Raw genomic sequence first — 16,784 nt, forward strand, 5'->3', positions numbered from 1 at the left:
ATATTGCTCATGGTGATAGTGCCCATGGTGAGAATGCCCATGGTTCCAGTGCTCATGGTGACAGTGCCCATTGTGACAGTGGCCCTGGTGACAGTGCACACCATGAGAGTGCCCATGGTGTCTGTGCCCATGGTGACAGTTCTTATCATGAGAGTGTTCACGGTAGCAGTGTTCATGGTAATAGTGCTCACGGAGACATTGCCCACAATGAGAGTGCCCATGGTGAGAATACTGACTGTGACAGTGCCCATGATGACTTTTCTCTCTGCGACAGTGCCCATGGGGACATTTAGCACGGTGAGATTTCTCACAGTGATAGTGCACATTGTTTCAGTGCTAATAGTGAAAAGACCCACGGCGCCAGTGCCCATCATGGCATTGCTCACGGTGATAGTTCTCACGGTGACAGTGCCCATGGTGATATTACCCATGGTGACAGTACTCAGTGATCAAGTGCTCATGGTGACAGTGCCTAAGGTGATAGTGCACACGGTGGCAGTGCAAAATGGCGACAGTGCCCATGGTGACATTGCTTAATGTGATAGTCCTTGTGGTGACATTGCGCATGGTGACATTGCCCACCACGACAGTTCTCTTGTTGACAGTGCTCATGGTGATAGTGCCAATGTTGGAAGTGCCCATCGTGAAAGTGCCCATGGTGACAGTTCTTATGATGAGAGTGGTCAGAGGGGCAGTGCTCATGGTGAAAGTGCCCATGGTGACAGAGCCCACGGTGACAGTGTCCATAGTTATAGTGTCCACGGTGACAGTCCTAACATTGAAATTATCCATGGGGACACTGCCCATGGTGAAAGTGCCCATGGTCACAACACTCACGGTGATAGTGCTCACGGTGAGAGTGGCCATGTTGACAGTGACCATGGTGACAGTTCTAATGGTGATACTGCCCATGATGACAGTGCTCATGGTGACAGTCCACATTGTGCCAGTGCCCAAGGTGACAGTGCTCATGGTGACAGTGCCCAAAGTCACAATACCCATGGTGACAGTGCCCAGGCTGACAGTTCTCAAGGTGATAGTGCCCATGGTGACAGTGCACATGGTGATACAGAGAATGGGGACAGTGCTTATGGTGACAGTGGTCATGGTTGCAGTACCCATGGTGATAGTGCTGAAACTGACAGTGCCCTTGGGGATAGTGCTCATGGTGAGTGTGCTCGTGTTAATAGTGCCCATGGTGGCAGTTCCCATTGTGAAAGTGCTCATGATTACAGTGCCCATGTTGGTAGTTCCCATGGTGACAGTGCTCATGGTGATAGTGACCATGTTAACAGTGCACATGGTGGCTGTGCCCTTGGTGACAGTGCCAATGATGACAGTATTCATGGTGACAGTGCTCACGGTGATAGTGCCCATGGTGACAGTGCACATTTTGGTAGTCCACATGGAGGCAGTGAAAAATGGTGACAGTTCCCATGCAGACAGTTCTCATTGTGACAATGCACACGGTCACAACCGATGCTGACACTGCTCATGGTAGCTGTACCCGTGGTGACAGGGCTCATGGTGATAGTGCCCATGATAACAGTGCCCATGGTGACACTGCCCATGGTGACAATGCCCATGATGACAGTGCCCATAGAGTCATTGTCCACGGAGCCATTGCCTATGGTAACAGTGCTCACAGTGACAGTACCCATGGTAACTGTGACCACGGTGAGAGTGCTCATGGTGATAGTGGCTATGGTGACAGATCACACTGTGACAGTCCGCATTGTGCCAGTACCAATAGTGACAGTGCCCATGGTGACATTGACCATGGTAAGAGTGCTCACGGTGCTAGTGCTCACAGTAATAGTGCTCATGGTGACAGTGCCAACAGTGACGGTGCTCACGGTGACAGTGCCCATGGTGATTGTGCCCATGGTGAGAGTCCGCCCATTGATAGTGCCCATGGTTGCAATTCCCATTGTGAAAGTTCTCATGATGACATTGCCCATGTTGGTAGTTCCCATGGTGACAGTGCTCACGGTGATAGTGACCTTGGTAACTGTGCACATGGTGGCCGTGCCCTTGGTGACAGTGCCAATGATGACAGTATTCATGGTGACAGTTCTCATGGTAATAGTTCCCATGGGGACAAGGCACAGGTTGGCAGTGAAAAATGGTGAAAGTGCCCATGTTGACAGTTCTCATGGTGACAGTGCACACGGTGACAACCCATGCAGACAGTACTCACGGTGACAGTTCTCATGGTTGCAGTACCCATGGTGACAGTGCTCACAGTGATACTGCCCATAGTGGCAATGCCCATGGTGACAGTGCCCATGGTGACACTGCCCATGATGACAGTGCCCATGGTGAAAGTTCCCACGGCGCCATTGCCTATTGTGACAGTGCTCATGGTAACAGTGCCCATGGTGACAGTGACCATGGTGAGAGTGCTCACACTGATAGTGCCCATGGTGACAGGGCTCATGATGCCAGGCCGCATTGTGCCAGTACCCATGGCGACAGTGGTCATGGTGACACTGACCACAGTGAGAGTGCTCACTGTGATAGAGCTCACGGTAATAGTGCTCATGGTGACAGTGCAAATGGTGACAATACCCATGGTGACAGTACTCATGTTGAAAATACCCATGGTGGCAGTTCTCATGGTGACAGTGCTCATAATAGCAGTGCCCAAGGTGGCAGTCCTCGTGGTGACAGTGCTAATGGTGACAGTGCTCTTGGTGGCAGTTCCCATGGGGACAGTACCGATGGTGACCCTGTGCATTGTTACAGTGCCCATGGTAACCGTGCTCACGGTGGTAGTGCACATCGTGACAGTGCCCATGGTGGTAGTTTACCTGGTGACAGTGCTAAATAGTGACAGTGCACATGCTGACAGTGCTCACGGTGATAGTGCCCATGGTGACAGTGCCCACGGTGATAATGGGTATTATTACAGTGTTCATCGTGACAGAGCCCAAGGTGGCAGTGGCCATGGTGACAGTGCCCACAATGACAGTGCCCATGGTAACAGTGCCGACAGTGACAATGCCCATGGTGACACTTCTCACAGTGAATGTGCCCATGGAGACAGTTACCATGATGATATTTCTCACGGTGATAGTGCCCGTTGTGACAGTGCTCACAGTGACAATGCCCATGGTGCCAGTGCCCATAGAGACATTCCGCACGGTCACATTTCTCACGGTGAAAGTGCCTATGGTGACACTGCACCTGGTGGCAGTGCAAAATGGTGACAGTGCCCATGGTGACATGGCTCATAGTGACTTTGCTTACTGTGATAGTCCTTACGGTGACAGTGTGCATGGTGACACTGCACACAGTTGCAGTGTTTATGGTGACAGTGTTCACAGTGATACTTTCCATGGTGATAGTGCCCATGGTGACACTGCACATGGTGGCAGTGATAAATGGTGACAGTGCCCCTGTTGAAAGTTCTCATGGTGAGAGTGCACATGGTGACAACCCGTGCAGACTGTACTCATGGTGACAGTACTCATGGTGACAGTTCTCATGTTTGCAGTATCCATGGTGACAGTGCTCACAGTGATAGTGCCCATGGTGAGAGTGCCCATGATGACAGGGCCCATGGTGCCATTGCCTATGGTGACAGTGCTCATGGTAACAGTGCCCAAGGTGACAGTGACCATGGTGAGAGTGCTCACACTGATGGTGCCCATGGTGACAGTGCTCACGGTGCCTGTCTACCTTGTGCCATTACCCATGGCGACAGTGCTCATGGTGACAGTGACCACAGTGAGAGTGCTCATAGTGATAGTGCTCACGGTAATAGTGCTCATGGTGACAATGCAAATGGTGACAATACCATGGTGACAGTACTCATGTTGAAAATACCCATGGTGGCAGTTCTCATAGCGACAGATCTCATGGTGACAGTGCTCATAATAGCAGTGCCCAGGTGCCAGTGCTCGTGGTGACAGTGCTAATGGTGACAGTGCTCTTGGTGGCAGTTCCCATCGGGAAAATACTGATGGTGACGCTGTGCATTGTTACAGTGCCCATGGTAACCGTGCTCACGGTGATAGTGCACATCGTGACAGTGCCCATGGTGGTAGTTCACCTGGTGACAGTGCTAAATAGTGACAGTGCACATGCTGACAGTGCTCACGGTGATAGTGCCCATGGTGACAGTGCACATGGTGATAATGGGCATTGTTACAGAGTTCATGGTGACAGCACACGGTGGCAGTGGCCATGGAGACAGTGCCCACAATGACAGTGCCCATGGTGACAGTGCCGACAGTGACAGTGCCCATGGTGACACTTCTCACGGTGACAGTACCCATGGGGACAGTTAGCATGGTGAGATTTCTCACGGTGACAGTGCCCGTTGTGACAGTGCTCACAGTGACAATGCCCATGGTGCCAGTGCCCATAGAGTCATTCCGCACGGTCACATTTCTCACAGTGAAAGTGCCTATGGTGATATTAACCATGGTGACACTGCACATGGTGGCAGAGCAAAATGGTGACAGTGCCCATGGTGACATTGCTCATGGTGACTTTGCTTATGGTGATAGTCCTTACAGTGACAGTGCGCATGGTGACACTGCACACAGTGACAGTGTTCATGGTGACAGTGTTCACGGTGATAGTTCCCATGGTGAGATTGTCCATGGTAACAGTGCCCATAGTCACAATTCTCATGGTGTAGTGCTCACAGTGACAGTGTCCATGGTGACATGCCCTTGGTGACAGTGCTCATGGTGACAGTGCTCATGTTGGCAGTGCCATAAATAACAGTGCTCATTGTGGCAGTGCTCATGGTGTCCGTGCTCATGGTGACAGTGCCCATGTTTACAGTGTTTATGGTGATAGATGTCACGGTGTCAGTGCCCACGGGGACAGTGCCAAGGCTGACAAAGCCGAGGGTGATACTTCCCTTTGGGACAGTGCCCACGGTGACAGTGCCCATGGTGAGAGCGCCCAGTGTGACAAGGCACATGGTGACAGTGCTCACGGTGACGGTGCCCATGGTGACAGTGCCGATGCTGAGAGTGCCATTAGTGACAGTGCTCATGGTGAAACTGCCCATGGAGACATCGCCCATGGTGATAGTGCTCATGGTGACAACCCCACGGTGACAGTGCCAATGTTGATAGTCCCCGTGGTGACAGGTCTTACATTGAATGTGACCATGGTGTCTGTGCTCATGGTGACAGTGCTCAAGGTTAGAGTCTCCATGTTGACAGTGCCGATGGTGACAATTCTCACGGTGACAGGGCCTAAGGTGAAAATTCTCATAGTGACAGTGTTCACGGTGACAGTGCCCATGGTGCTATTACCCATGGTGACAGTTCTCATAGTGAAACTGCCCATGGTGACACTGCACATGGTGGCAGTGCAAAATGGTGACAGTGTCCATGGTGATATTGCTCATGGTGACATTGCTTACGGTGATAGTGTGTATGGTGAAACTGCACACAGTGACATTGCTCATGGTGACAGTGTTCACGGCGTTAGTTCCTATCGTGAATGTGACCTTGGGGACAGTGCCCATTGTCACAATTCTCATGGTGTAGTGCTCACGGTGACAGTGCCCATGGTGACAATACACAGGGTGACAGTATTCATGGTGACATTGCTCATGGTGAGAGTGCCCATGTTCACAACTGTCACGGTGATAGTTCCCATGGTGACAATACCCAGGGTAACAGAGCTGATGGTAAAAGTGTTCACGGTGACAGTGCCCATGGTGACAGTACCTAAGGTGACAATTCCCATGGTGAGACTGCTCATAGACAGTGCCCATGGTGACAATACCCAGCGTGTCCTGTCCATGGTGACAGTGATCATGGTGACACTTCTCATGAGGACAGTGCCATAAGTGACAGTGCTCATTGTGGCATAGCTCATGGTGACCGTGCTCATGGTGACAGTGCCATGGTGACAGTGCCTATGGTGATAGATATCATGGTGGCCGTGCCCAGGGTGACATTGCCCACGCTGACAAAGCCCATGGTGATACTTCCCATTGTGACAGTGCCCACGGTGGCAGAGCGCATGGTGACAGTGCCCAAGATCACAGTGCCCATGATGAGAGTGCTAACGATGACTGTGCCCATGGTGACAGCACCCAGTGTGACAATGCCCATTGTGACAGTGCTCACGGTGACCATGCCGATGGTGATAGTGCCAATAGTGAGAGTGCTCACGGTGACACTGCCCATGGACACACTGCCCATTGTGATAGTGCTCATCATGACAAACCCTCGGAGGCAGTGCCAATGGTGAGAGTCCCCGTGGTGACAGTTCTCACGGTGAAAGTGATCCTGTTGAAATTGCTCATGGTGACAGTGCTCATGGTGACAGTGCTCAAGGTGATAGTCTCCATGTTGACAGTGTCCATGGTGACTGTTCTCACGGTGACAGTGCCTATGGTGATTATGCTCTTAGTGACAGTGCTCATGGTGACAGTGCCCATGGTGACAGTGACCACGGTGACTGTTCTCACCGTGGTAGTGCACATGGTGACAGTGTTCATGATGACAGTCCGCATTAAGGCTGTGCCCACGGTGACACTGCTCATGGTGATAGTTCTCACGGTGATAGTACGCACGGTGACAGTGCCAAAGGTGACAATACCCAGGTGATAGTAATCATGGTGAAAGTGCCCATGGTGGCAGTTCTCATACTGACAGTTCTTGTGACACTGCTCATGGTGGCAGTGCTCGTGGTGACAGTGCTCATGGTGGCAGTGCCCATGGTGAGACTCCCGATGGTGACACTGCCCATGGTGACAGTGCACATGGTCATGGTGCATCTGCTGGCAGTGCAAAATAGTGAGAGTGCCCATGATGATATTGCTCATGGTGATAGTGCCCATGGTGAGAGTGCCCATGGTTCCAGTGCTCATGGTGACAGTGTCCATTGTGACAGTGGCCCTGGTGACAGTGCACACCGTGAGAGTGTCCATGGTGTCTGTGCCCATGGTGACAGTTCTTATCATGAGAGTGTTCACGGTAGCAGTGTTCATGGTAATAGTGCTCACGGAGACATTGCCCACAATGAGAGTGCCCATGGTGAGAATACTGACTGTGGCAGTGCCCATGATGACTTTTCTCTCTGCGACAGTGCCCATGGGGACAGTTAGCACGGTGAGATTTCTCACAGTGATAGTGCACATTGTTTCAGTGCTAATAGTGAAAAGACCCACGGCGCCAGTGCCCATCATGGCATTGCTCACTGTGATATTTCTCACGGTGACAGTGCCCATGGTGATATTACCCATGGTGACAGTACTCAGTGATCAAGTGCTCATGGTGACAGTGCCTAAGGTGATAGTGCGCACGGTGGCAGTGCAAAATGGCGACAGTGCCCATGGTGATATTGCTTAATGTGATAGTCCTTGTGGTGACATTGCGCATGGTGACATTGCCCACCACGACAGTTCTCTTGTTGACAGTGCTCATGGTGATAGTGCCAATGTTGGAAGTGCCCATCGTGAAAGTGCCCATGGTGACAGTTCTTATGATGAGAGTGGTCAGAGGGGCAGTGCTCGTGGTGAAAGTGCCCATGGTGACAGAGCCCACGGTGACAGTGTCCATAGTTATAGTGTCCACGGTGACAGTCCTAACAGTGAAATTGTCCATGGGGACACTGCCCAAGGTGAAAAGTGCCCATGGTCACAACACTCACGGTGATAGTGCTCACGGTGAGAGTGGCCATGGTGACAGTGACCACGGTGACACTTCTAATGGTGATACTGCCCATGATGACAGTGCTCATGGTGACAGTCCACATTGTGCCAGTGCCCAAGGTGACAGTGCTCATGGTGACAGTGCCCAAAGTCACAATACCCATGGTGACAGTGCCCAGGCTGACAGTTCTCAAGGTGATAGTGCCCATGGTGACAGTGCACATGGTGATACAGAGAATGGGGACAGTGCTTATGGTGACAGTGGTCATGGTTGCAGTACCCATGGTGATAGTGCTGAAACTGACAGTGCCGTTGGGGATAGTGCCCATGGTGAGTGTGCTCGTGTTAATAGTGCCCATGGTGGCAGTTCCCATTGTGAAAGTGCTCATGATGACAGTGCCCATGTTGGTAGTTCCCATGGTGACAGTGCTCATGGTGATAGTGACCATGTTAACAGTGCACATGGTGGCTGTGCCCTTGGTGACAGTGCCCATGATGACAGTATTCATGGTGACAGTGCTCACGGTGATAGTGCCCATGGTGACAGTGCACATGGTGGTAGTCCACATGGTGACAGTCCTATGCTGACAGTTCTCATTGTGACAATGCACACGGTCACAACCGATGCTGACACTGCTCATGGTAGCTGTACCCGTGGTGACAGGGCTCATGGTGATAGTGCCCATGATAACAGTGCCCATGGTGACACTGCCCATGGTGACAATGCCCATGATGACAGTGCCCATAGAGTCAGTGTCCACGGAGCCATTGCCTATGGTAACAGTGCTCACAGTGACAGTACCCATGGTAACAGTGACCACAGTGAGAGTGCTCATGGTGATAGTGGCTATGGTGACAGATCACACTGTGACAGTCCGCATTGTGCCAGTACCAATAGTGACAGTGCCCATGGTGACATTGACCACGGTAAGAGTGCTCACGGTGCTAGTGCTCACAGTAATAGTGCTCATGGTGACAGTGCCAACAGTGACGGTGCTCACGGTGACAGTGCCCATGGTGATTGTGCCCATGGTGAGAGTCCGCCCATTGATAGTGCCCATGCTTGCAGTTCCCATTGTGAAAGTTCTCATGATGACATTGCCCATGTTGGTAGTTCCCATGGTGACAGTGCTCACGGTGATAGTGACCTTGGTAACTGTGCACATGGTGGCCGTGCCCTTGGTGACAGTGCCAATGATGACAGTACTCATGGTGACAATTCTCATGGTAATAGTTCCCATGGGGACAAGGCACAGGTTGGCAGTGAAAAATGGTGAAAGTGCCCATGTTGACAGTTCTCATGGTGACAGTGCACACGGTGACAACCCATGCAGACAGTACTCACGGTGACAGTTCTCATGGTTGCAGTACCCATGGTGACAGTGCTCACAGTGATACTGCCCATAGTGGCAATGCCCATGGTGACAGTGCCCATGGTGACACTGCCCATGATGACAGTGCCCATGGTGAAAGTTCCCACGGCGCCATTGCCTTTGGTGACAGTGCTCATGGTAACAGTGCCCATAGTGACAGTGACCATGGTGAGAGTGCTCACACTGATAGTGCCCATGGTGACAGGGCTCATGATGCCAGGCCGCATTGTGCCAGTACCCATGGCGACAGTGGTCATGGTGACACTGACCACAGTGAGAGTGCTCACTGTGATAGAGCTCACGGTAATAGTGCTCATGGTGACAGTGCAAATGGTGACAATACCCATGGTGACAGTACTCATGTTGAAAATACCCATGGTGGCAGTTCTCATGGTGACAGTGCTCATAATAGCAGTGCCCAAGGTGGCAGTCCTCGTGGTGACAGTGCTAATGGTGACAGTGCTCTTGGTGGCAGTTCCCATGGGGACAGTACCGATGGTGACCCTGTGCATTGTTACAGTGCCCATGGTAACCGTGCTCACGGTGGTAGTGCACATCGTGACAGTGCCCATGGTGGTAGTTCACCTGGTGACAGTGCTAAATAGTGACAGTGCACATGCTGACAGTGCTCACGGTGATAGTGCCCATGGGGACAGTGCCCACGGTGATAATGGGTATTATTACAGTGTTCATCGTGACAGAGCCCAAGGTGGCAGTGGCCATGGTGACAGTGCCCACAATGACAGTGCCCATGGTAACAGTGCCGACAGTGACAGTGCCCATGGTGACACTTCTCACAGTGAATGTTCCCATGGGGACAGTTCCCATGATGAGATTTCTCACGGTGATAGTGCCCGTTGTGACAGTGCTCACAGTGACAATGCCCATGGTGCCAGTGCCCATAGAGACATTCCGAACAGTCACATTTCTTACGGTGAAAGTGCCTATGGTGACACTGCACCTGGTGGCAGTGCAAAATGGTGTCAGTGCCCATGGTGACATTGCTCATAGTGACTTTGCTTACAGGGATAGTCCTTACGGTGACAGTGTGCATGGTGACACTGCACACAGTTGCAGTGTTTATGGTGACAGGGTTCACGGTGATACTTTCCATGGTGATAGTGCCCATGGTGACACTGCACATGGTGGCAGTGATAAATGGTGACAGTGCCCCTGTTGACAGTTCTCATGGTGAGAGAGCACATGGTGACAACCCGTGCAGACTGTACTCATGGTGACAGTACTCATGCTGACAGTTCTCATGTTTGCAGTATCCATGGTGACAGTGCTCACAGTGATAGTGCCCATGGTGAGAGTGCCCATGATGACAGGGCCCATGGTGCCATTGCCTATGGTGACAGTGCTCATGGTAACAGTGCCCAAGGTGACAGTGACCATGGTGAGAGTGCTCACACTGATGGTGCCCATGGTGACAGTGCTCACGGTGCCTGTCTACCTTGTGCCATTACCCATGGCGACAGTTCTCATGGTGACAGTGACCACAGTGAGAGTGCTCATAGTGATAGTGCTCACGGTAATAGTGCTCATGGTGACAATGCAAATGGTGACAATACCATGGTGACAGTACTCATGTTGAAAATACCCATGGTGGCAGTTCTCATAGCGACAGATCTCATGGTGACAGTGCTCATAATAGCAGTGCCCAGGTGCCAGTGCTCGTGGTGACAGTGCTAATGGTGACAGTGCTCTTGGTGGCAGTTCCCATCGGGAAAATACTGATGGTGACGCTGTGCATTGTTACAGTGCCCATGGTAACCGTGCTCACGGTGAAAGTGCACATCGTGACAGTGCCCATGGTGGTAGTTCACCTGGTGACAGTGCTAGATAGTGACAGTGCACATGCTGACAGTTCTCACGGTGATAGTGCCCATGGTGACAGTGCACACGGTGATAATGGGCATTGTTACAGAGTTCATGGTGACAGCACACGGTGGCAGTGGCCATGGAGACAGTGCCCACAATGACAGTGCCCATGGTGACAGTGCCGACAGTGACAGTGCCCATGGTGACACTTCTCACGGTGACAGTGCCCATGGGGACAGTTTGCATGGTGAGATTTCTCACGGTGACAGTGCCCGTTGTGACAGTGCTCACAGTGACAATGCCCATGGTGCCAGTGCCCATAGAGTCATTCCGCACGGTCACATTTCTCACAGTGAAAGTGCCTATGGTGATATTAACCATGGTGACACTGCACATGGTGGCAGAGCAAAATGGTGACAGTGCCCATGGTGACATTGCTCATGGTGACTTTGCTTATGGTGATAGTCCTTACAGTGACAGTGCGCATGGTGACACTGCACACAGTGACAGTGTTCATGGTGACAGTGTTCACGGTGATAGTTCCCATGGTGAGATTGTCCATGGTAACAGTGCCCATAGTCACAATTCTCATGGTGTAGTGCTCACAGTGACAGTGTCCATGGTGTCATGCCCATGGTGACAGTGCTCATGGTGACAGTGCTCATGATGGCAGTGCAATAAATAACAGTGCTCATTGTGGCAGTGCTCATGGTGTCCGTGCTCATGGTGACAGTGCCCATGTTTACAGTGTTTATGGTGATAGATGTCACGGTGTCAGTGCTCACGTGGACAGTGCCAAGGCTGACAAAGCCCAGGGTGATACTTCCCATTGGGACAGTGCCCACGGTGACAGTGCCCATGGTGAGAGCGCCCAGTGTGACAAGGCACATGGTGACAGTGCTCACGGTGACGGTGCCCATGGTGACAGTGCCGATGGTGAGAGTGCCATTAGTGACAGTGCTCATGGTGAAACTGCCCATGGAGACATCGCCCATGGTGATAGTGCTCATGGTGACAACCCCACGGTGACAGTGCCAATGTTGATAGTCCCCGTGGTGACAGGTCTTACATTGAATGTGACCATGGTGTCTGTGCTCATGGTGACAGTGCTCAAGGTTATCGTCTCCATGTTGACAGTGCCGATGGTGACAATTCTCACGGTGACAGGGCCTAAGGTGAAAATTCTCATAGTGACAGTGTTCACGGTGACAGTGCCCATGGTGCTATTACCCATGGTGACAGTTCTCATAGTGAAACTGCCCATGGTGACACTGCACATGGTGGCAGTGCAAAATGGTGACAGTGTCCATGGTGATATTGCTCATGGTGACATTGCTTACGGTGATAGTGTGTATCGTGAAACTGCACACAGTGACATTGCTCATGGTGACAGTGTTCACGGCGTTAGTTCCTATCGTGAATGTGACCTTGGGGACAGTGCCCATTGTCACAATTCTCATGGTGTAGTGCTCACGGTGACAGTGCCCATGGTGACAATACACAGGGTGACAGTATTCATGGTGACATTGCTCATGGTGAGAGTGCCCATGTTCACAACTGTCACGGTGATAGTTCCCATGGTGACAATACCCAGGGTAACAGAGCTTATAGTAAAAGTGTTCACGGTGACAGTGCCAATGGTGACAGTACCTAAGGTGACAATTCCCATGGTGAGACTGCTCATAGACAGTGCCCATGGTGACAATACCCAGCGTGTCCTGTCCATGGTGACAGTGATCATGGTGACACTTCTCATGAGGACAGTGCCATAAGTGACAGTGCTCATTGTGGCAGTGCTCATGGTGACTGTGCTCATGGTGACAGTGCCTATGGTGATAGATATCATGGTGGCCGTGCCCAGGGTGACATTGCCCACGCTGACAAAGCCCATGGTGATACTTCCCATTGTTACAGTGCCAACGGTGGCAGAGCCCATGGTGACAGTGCCCATGATGAGAGTGCTAACGGTGACTCTGCCCATGGTGACAGCACCCAGTGTGACAATGCCCATTGTGACAGTGCTCACGGTGACCATGCCGATGGTGATAGTGCCAATAGTGAGAGTGCTCATGGTGACACTGCCCATGGAGACACTGCCCATTGTGATAGTGCTCATCATGACAAACCCTCGGAGGCAGTGCCAATGGTGAGAGTCCCCGTGGTGACAGTTCTCACGGTGAAAGTGATCCTGTTGAAATTGCTCATGGTGACAGTGCTCATGGTGACAGTGCTCAAGGTGATAGTCTCCATGTTGACAGTGTCCATGGTGACTGTTCTCACGGTGACAGTGCCTATGGTGATTATGCTCTTAGTGACAGTGCTCATGGTGACAGTGCCCATGGTGACAGTGACCACGGTGACTGTTCTCACCGTGGTAGTGCCCATGGTGACAGTGTTCATGATGACAGTCTGCATTAAGGCTGTGCCCACGGTGACACTGCTCATGGTGATAGTTCTCACGGTGATAGTACGCACGGTGACAGTGCCAAAGGTGACAATACCCAGGTGAAAGTAATCATGGCGAAAGTGCCCATGGTGGCAGTTCTCATACTGACAGTTCTTGTGACACTGCTCATGGTGGCAGTGCTCGTGGTGACAGTGCTCATGGTGGCAGTGCCCATGGTGAGACTACCGATGGTGACACTGCCCATGGTGACAGTGCACATGGTCATGGTGCATCTGCTGGCAGTGCAAAATAGTGAGAGTGCCCATGATGATATTGCTCATGGTGATAGTGCCCATGGTGAGAGTGCCCATGGTTCCAGTGCTCATGGTGACAGTGCCCATTGTGACAGTGGCCCTGGTGACAGTGCACACCGTGAGAGTGCCCATGGTGTCTGTGCCCATGGTGACAGTTCTTATCATGAGAGTGTTCACGGTAGCAGTGTTCATGGTAATAGTGCTCACGGAGACATTGCCCACAATGAGAGTGCCCATGGTGAGAATACTGACTGTGACAGTGTCCATGATGACTTTTCTCTCTGCGACAGTGCCCATGGGGACAGTTAGCAGGGTGAGATTTCTCACAGTGATAGTGCACATTGTTTCAGTGCTAATAGTGAAAAGACCCATGGCGCCAGTGCCCATCATGGCATTGCTCACAGTGATAGTTCTCACGGTGACAGTGCCCATGGTGATATTACCCATGGTGACAGTACTCAGTGATCAAGTGCTCATGGTGACAGTGCCTAAGGTGATAGTGCACACGGTGGCAGTGCAAAATGGCGACAGTGCCCATTGTGACATTGCTTAAAGTGATAGTCCTTGTGGTGACATTGCGCATGGTGACATTGCCCACCACGACAGTTCTCTTGTTGACAGTGCTCATGGTGATAGTGTCAATGTTGGAAGTGCCCATCGTGAAAGTGCCCATGGTGACAGTTCTTATGATGAGAGTGGTCAGAGTGGCAGTGCTCATGGTGAAAGTGCCCATGGTGACAGAGCCCACTGTGACAGTGTCCATAGTTATAGTGTCCACGGTGACAGTCCTAACAGTGAAATTGTCCATGGGGACACTGCCCATGGTGAAAGTGCCCATGGTCACAACACTCACGGTGATAGTGCTCACGGTGAGAGTGGCCATGTTGACAGTGACCACGGTGACAGTTCTAATGGTGATACTGCCCATGATGACAGTGCTCATGGTGACAGTCCACATTGTGCCAGTGCCCAAGGTGACAGTGCTCATGGTGACAGTGCCCAAAGTCACAATACCCATGGTGACAGTGCCCAGGCTGACATTTCTCAAGGTCGTAGTGCCCATGGTGACAGTGCACATGGTGATACAGAGAATGGGGACAGTGCTTATGGTGACAGTGGTCATGGTTGCAGTACCCATGGTGATAGTGCTGAAACTGACAGTGCCCTTGGGGATAGTGCCCATGGTGAGTGTGCTCGTGTTAATAGTGCCCATGGTGGCAGTTCCCATTGTGAAAGTGCTCATGATGACAGTGCCCATGTTGGTAGTTCCCATGGTGACAGTGCTCATGGTGATAGTGACCATGTTAACAGTGCACATGGTGGCTGTGCCCTTGGTGACAGTGCCCATGATGACTGTATTCATGGTGACAGTGCTCACGGTGATAGTGCCCATGGTGACAGTGCACATGGTGGTAGTCCACATGGTGGCAGTGAAAAATGGTGACAGTTCCCATGCTGACAGTTCTCATTGTGACAATGTACACGGTCACAACCGATGCTAACACTGCTCATGGTAGCTGTACCCGTGGTGACAGGGCTCATGGTGATAGTGCCCATGTTAACAGTGCCCATGGTGACACTGCCCATGGTGACAATGCCCATGATGACAGTGCCAATAGAGTCAGTACCCACGCAGCCATTGCCTATGGTAACAGTGTTCACAGTGACAGTACCCATGGTAACAGTGACCACGGTGAGAGTGCTCATGGTGATAGTGGCTATGGTGACAGATCACACTGTGACAGTCCGCATTGTGCCAGTACCAATAGTGACAGTGCCCATGGTGACATTGACCACGGTAAGAGTGCTCACGGTGCTAGTGCTCACAGTAATAGTGCTCATGGTGACAGTGCCAACAGTGACGGTGCTCACGGTGACAGTGCCCATGGTGATAGTGCCCATGGTGAGAGTCCGCCCATTGATAGTGCCCATGGTGGCAGTTCCCATTGTGAAAGTGCACATGATGACATTGCCCATGTTGGTAGTTCCCATGGTGACAGTGCTCACGGTGATAGTGACCTTGGTAACTGTGCACATGGTGGCCGTGCCCTTGGTGACAGTGCCAATGATGACAGTACTCATGGTGACAGTTCCCATGGGGACAAGGCACAGGTTGGCAGTGAAAAATGGTGAAAGTGCCCATGTTGACAGTTCTCATGGTGACAGTGCACACGGTGACAACCCATGCAGACAGTACTCACGGTGACAGTTCTCATGGTTGCAGTACCCATGGTGACAGTGCTCACAGTGATACTGCCCATAGTGGCAATGCCCATGATGACAGTGCCCATGGTGACACTGCCCATGATGACAGTGCCCATGGTGAAAGATCCCACGGCGCCATTGCCTATTGTGACAGTGCTCATGGTAACAGTGCCCATGGTGACAGTGACCATGGTGAGAGTGCTCACACTGATAGTGCCCATGGTGACAGGGCTCATGGTGCCAGGCCGCATTGTGCCAGTACCCATGGCGACAGTGGTCATGGTGACACTGACCACAGTGAGAGTGCTCACTGTGATAGAGCTCACGGTAATAGTGCTCATGGTGACAGTGCAAATGGTGACAATACCCATGGTGACAGTACTCATGTTGAAAATACCCATGGTGGCAGTTCTCATGGTGACAGTGCTCATAATAGCAGTGCCCAAGGTGGCAGTCCTCGTGGTGACAGTGCTAATGGTGACAGTGCTCTTGGTGGCAGTTCCCATGGGGACAGTACCGATGGTGACCCTGTGCATTGTTACAGTGCCCATGGTAACCGTGCTCACGGTGGTAGTGCACATCGTGACAGTGCCCATAGTGGTAGTTCACCTGGTGACAGTGCTAAATAGTGACAGTGCACATGCTGACAGTGCTCACGGTGATAGTGCCCATGGTGACAGTGCCCACGGTGATAATGGGTATTATTACAGTGTTCATCGTGACAGAGCCCAAGGTGGCAGTGGCCATGGTGACAGTGCCCACAATGACAGTGCCCATGGTAACAGTGCCGACAGTGACAGTGCCCATGGTGACACTTCTCACAGTGAATGTTCCCATGGGGACAGTTCCCATGATGAGATTTCTCACGGTGATAGTGCCCGTTGTGACAGTGCTCACAGTGACAATGCCCATGGTGCCAGTGCCCATAGAGACATTCCGAACAGTCACATTTCTTACGGTGAAAGTGCCTATGGTGACACTGCACCTGGTGGCAGTGCAAAATGGTGTCAGTGCCCATGGTGACATTGCTCATAGTGACTTTGCTT

This window comes from Mesoplodon mirus (genome assembly GCF_964341445.2).
Source record: "Mesoplodon mirus genome assembly, contig: SUPER_3_unloc_8, whole genome shotgun sequence".
Taxonomy (NCBI): Eukaryota; Metazoa; Chordata; class Mammalia; order Artiodactyla; family Ziphiidae; genus Mesoplodon; species Mesoplodon mirus.